Source organism: Rhinopithecus roxellana, unplaced genomic scaffold, assembly GCF_007565055.1.
Source record: "Rhinopithecus roxellana isolate Shanxi Qingling unplaced genomic scaffold, ASM756505v1 contig922, whole genome shotgun sequence".
NCBI lineage: Eukaryota > Metazoa > Chordata > Mammalia > Primates > Cercopithecidae > Rhinopithecus > Rhinopithecus roxellana.
The window spans coordinates 1-5,955 of NW_022144673.1; the positions used below are offsets into that span (position 1 = coordinate 1).

At 25.1% G+C, this 5,955-nt stretch overlaps 1 pseudogene; it reads left to right on the plus strand.

Moving 5' to 3' along the window:
• The first annotated feature begins 1,065 nt into the window (after positions 1-1,065).
• LOC115896225 lies at positions 1,066-1,891 on the plus strand (annotated as a pseudogene).
• Positions 1,892-5,955: the final 4,064 nt, after the last annotated feature.

Sequence of the window (5,955 nt, forward strand, 5' to 3'; positions counted from 1 at the left end):
AATAGAGGTAAAAAATATAGACATCATCGATATAATAGATACAGGTATGGCGTATAGACGTATAGATATAATAAAGGTATAAAATATAGACTAATAGATATAATAGATACAGGATAAATATTGACATAATAGTTATAATAGAGTTATAAAACACAGACATAATATATTATAAACACAATAATGTAATAGATATAGGTATAAAATATAGCCATAATAGATATAATACACATAAGTATACAATATAGACATCATTGATATAACATATATAGGTCTAAAATATAGAAATAATAGATATAATAGATAAGGTATAAAATATAGATAAAATCGATATAATAAGATATTAGGTATAATAAATATGTTATAGATATAAAAATAGATATAATAGATATAAAAGATACTAGGTAAAGATATAGACATAATAGATAAATGAATATGGGTGTAAAATATAGACATAATAGATATAATAGAATAGGTATAAAATATAAACATAAGAGATAGATATAAGGTATAAAATATAAACATAATAGATATAATGGATATACTATAAAATATGGACATAATAGATATAATAGATATAGGGATAAAATATGGACAAAATAATATAATAGATATACGTATACAAATATACACATATAGTAGATTAAATAAGATATAGGTATAAAATAGGTTAAAATATATACATAATAGACATAATAGATAGGCATGAAATATAAACATAATAGATATAGGTATAATATATAGACATAATAGATATAGGAATAAAATATAGACAGAATTGAAATAGTTATAAAATATACACAAAATTGATATAAAAGATATAGGTATAAAATATAGACATAATAGATATAATCAATATAGTTATAAAATATTGACATAATAGATATAATAGATATAGATATAAAATATAGACATAGTAGGTATAACAGGTATAGGTATGAAATATAGACATAATAGATATAATAGATATGTGTATAAGATATAGACATAAGCTTCTTCTCCGATAAAACACCAAAGGCGGATGACGCCGGTGCAGCGGGGTGGTCCGGAGGCCCTGGTGGCCCTGGGATGGGGATCCGCGGTGTCTTCCGCGGAGGTTTCGGCATTGGCATCCGGGGCGGGGTCGCGGGCCGTGGACGAGGTCGCGGCCGAGGCCGCAGAGCTCGCGGAGGCAAGGCCGAGGATGAGGAGTGGATGCCCGTCATCAAGCTGGGACGCTTGGTCAAGGACATGAAGATCAAGTCCCTGGAGGAGATCTACCTCTTCTCTCTGCCCATTAAGGAATCTGAGATCATTGACTTTTTCTTGGGGGCCTCTCTCAAAGATGAGGTTTGAAGATTATGCCGGTGCAGAAGCAGACCCGTGCTGGTCAGCGCCCAGGTTCAAGGCGTTTGTTGCTATCGGGGACTACAATGGCCACGTCGGCCTGGGTGTTAAGTGCTCCAAGGAGGTGGCCACCGCCATCCGTGGGGCCATCATCCTGGCCAAACTCTCCATTGTCCCGGTGCGCAGAGGCTACTGGGGGAACAAGATCGGCAAGCCCCACACCGTCCCTTGCAAGGTGACAGGCCGCTGTGGCTCTGTGCTGGTGCGCCTCATCCCTGCACCCAGGGGCACTGGCATCGTCTCAGCGCCTGTGCCCAAGAAGCTACTCATGATGGCTGGTATTGATGACTGCTACACCTCAGCCCGGGGCTGCACTGCCACCGTGGACAACTTCGCCAAGGCCACCTTTGATGCCATCTCTAAGACCTACAGCTACCTGACCCCTGACCTGTGGAAGGACACTGTGTTTACCAAGTCTACCTATCAGGAATTCACTGACCACCTTGTCAAGACCCACACCAGAGTCTCCGTGCAGCGGACCCAGGCTCCAGCTGTGGCTACAACATAGGCTTTTTAATATAAGAAAATAAAGTGAATTAAGCCTGTTAAAAAAAAAAGATATAGACATAATAGATACAATAGATATAGGTATAAAATAAAGACAGATATAATAGATACAGATATAAAATATAGACATAATAGATATAGGTATAAAATATAGACATATTAGATATCGGTATAAAATATAGACATAATAGATTTAATAGATATATTTATAAAATATAGACATAATAGTTATAATAGATATAGGTATAAAATATACACATAATAGATATAGGTATAAAATATAGACAAAATAGATATAGGTATAAAATATAGATTATAGATATAATAGATATAGGTATAAATATAAACATAATAGATATTATAGAGATGGGTATAAAATAGAGAAGTAATAGATATAATAGATATAGGTGTAAAATATAGACATAGTAGATATAATAGATATAGTTATAAAACATAGACATAATTGATATAATAGATATAGGTATAAAATATAGACATAATAGAAATAATATAGGTATAAAATATAGACATAATGGATACAGGTATTAAATATAGACATAATAGAAATAATGGAAATAAGTTTACATACAGACATAATAGATATAATAGATATAGGTATCAAATATAGACATAATAATATAATAGATATAGGTATAAAATATTCACATAATAGATATAGGTAAAACTATAGACATAATGTTTATAATAGATATAGGTATGAAATACAGACATAATAGATATAGTAGGTATGGGTTTAAAATAAAGACATAAAGCATAATAGATATAGGTATAAGATACAGACATAATAGATATAATAGATATAGGTACAAAATACAGACATAATAAATTTAATACATATAGGTATAAAACATGGATATAATAGATATAATAGATATAGGTATAAAATACAGACATAGTAGATATAATACATATTGGCATAAAATATAAACATTATGGATATCATGGATAAAGATATAAATTATAGTCATAATAGATATAATAGATATAGGTATAAAATATGGACATAATGGATATAATAGATATAGGGATAAAACATAGACAGAGTAGATATAATAGATATAGGTATGAAATATAGACATAATAGATATAAGAGATATAGGTATAAAATATAGAGTAGATATAATAGATATAGGTATAAAATATAGACATAATAGATATCCGTGTAAAATATAGACATAACAGATATAATAGATATAGGTAAAAAATATAGACATAACTGGTATAAAATATAGGTATGAAATATAGACATAACAGATATAGGTATAAAATATACACATAATAGATATAAGAGATAGATGTGTAAGATATAGACATAATAGATACAATAGATATAGGTATAAAAAATAGACATAATAGATATAATAGATATATGTATAAGATATAGACATTATCGATATAATGGATACAGGTATAAAATATAGACATAATAGATATAATAGATATAGGTATAAAATATAGACATAATAGATATAATAGATATAGGAATAAAATATAGACATAATTGAAATAGGTATAAAATATAGACAAAATGGATATAAAAGATATAGGTATAAAATATAGACATAATAGATATAATAGATATAGGTATGAAATATAGACATAATAGATACAATAGATATAAGTATAAAATATGGACATAATACACATAATAAATATACGTATAAAATATAGACATAATAGATATAATAGATATAGGTATAAGATATAGACGTAATTGATATAATAGATAAAGATATAAAATATAGACATAATAGAAATAATAGATATAGGTATGAAATATAGACATAATAGATATAATAGATATATGGATAAGATATAGACATAATAGATACAATAGATATAGGTATAAAATATAGACATAATTGATAAATATAGATATAAAATATAGACACAATAGATATAGGTATAAAATATAGACATATAAGATATAATAATTATAGGTATAAAATATAGACATAATAGCTATAATTGATAGAGTTAGAAAATATAGACATAATACATAAAGGGATACAATGTAGACATAATAGATATAATAGATATAGGTATTAAATATAGACAAAATAGATATAATAAATATTGATATAAAATATAGACATAATAGACATAGGTTAAAATATAGACATAACAGAAATAATATATAGTTCTAAATATAGACATAAGCGATATAATGGATATAATGGATGGAGGTATAAAATATAGACATAATAGATATAATAGGTATAGGTATGATATATAGACATAATAGACATAATAGATATATGTATAAGATATAGAAATAATAGATACAATAGATATAGGTATAAAATATAGACATAATAGATATAATAGATATTGATATAAAATATAGACATAATAGATATAGCTATAAAATATAGACATATTAGATATAATAATTATAGGTATAAAATATACACATAATAGATATAATAGATACAGGTATAAAATATAGACATAATAGATATAGATATAAAATATAGACATAATAGATTTAATAGATATAGGTATAAAATATAGACATCATAGATAAAATAGATATAGGTATAAAATATAGACATAACAGATAAAATAGATATTTGTACAAAATATAGACATAATAGACATAGGTATAAAATATAGAGAAAATAGATATAGGTATAAAATATGAACATAATAGATATAATAGAGATGGTTATAAAATATAGACGTAATAGATATAATACATATAGGCGTAAAATATAGACATAGTAGATATAATAGATAGGTATAAAATATAGACATAATAGATATAATAGATATAGGTATAAAATATAGACATAAGAGATATAATAGATATAGGTAAAAAATGTAGACATAATAGATATAATAGATATAGGTATCAAATAGAGACATAATAATTATAATAGATGTAGGTATAAAATATTCACATAATAGATATAGGTACAAAGAATAGACATAATGGTTATAATAGATATAGGTATGAAATATAGACATAATAGATATAATAGGTATAGGTTTAAAATAGAGACATAATATATATAATAGAAACAGGTATAAAATATAGACATAATAGAAATAGGTATAAAATATAGACATAATAGATATAATAGATATAAGTATAAAATACAAATATAATAGATATATGTATAAAATATAGACACAACAGATATTATAGATATAGGTATAAAATAGAGACATAATAGATATAATACATATCGGTGTAAAATATAGACATAATAGATATAATAGATATAGGTACAAAATATAGATATAATAGATATAGGTATGAAATATAGACAAAATAGATATAATAGTTATAGTTATAAAATATAGACATAATAGATATAGATATAAAATATAGACATAATAGATTTAATAGATATAGGTATAAAATATAGATATAATAGATATAATAGATAAAGATATAAAATATAGACATAATAGATATAGGTATAAAATATAGACAAAATAGATATAATGGATAAAGGTATAAAATATAGACATAATATATATAGGTATAAAATATAGACAAAATAGATATAGGTATAAAATATAGACATAGATATAATAGATATAGATATAAAATATAAACATAATAGATATAATAGGGATGTGTATAAAGTATACATGCAATAGATATAATAGATATAGGTGTAAAATATAGACATAGTAGATATAATAGATATAGGTATAAAATATAGACATAATGGATATAATACATATAGGTATAAAATACAGACATAATAGATATAATAGATATTGGTATAAAATATAGACATAATAGATATAATAGATATAGATATAAAATATAGACATAATAGATATAAGAGATATAGGTATAAAATATGGACATAATTGATCTAATAGATATAGGTATAAAAGATAGATATAATAGATATAATAGATATAGGTATGAAATATAGACATAAGAGATATAACAGATATAGGAATAAAATATAGACATAATTGAAATAGGTATAAAATATAGACAAAATAGATATAGGTATAAAATATAGACATAGATATAATACATATAGGTATAAAATATAAACACAATAGATATAATAG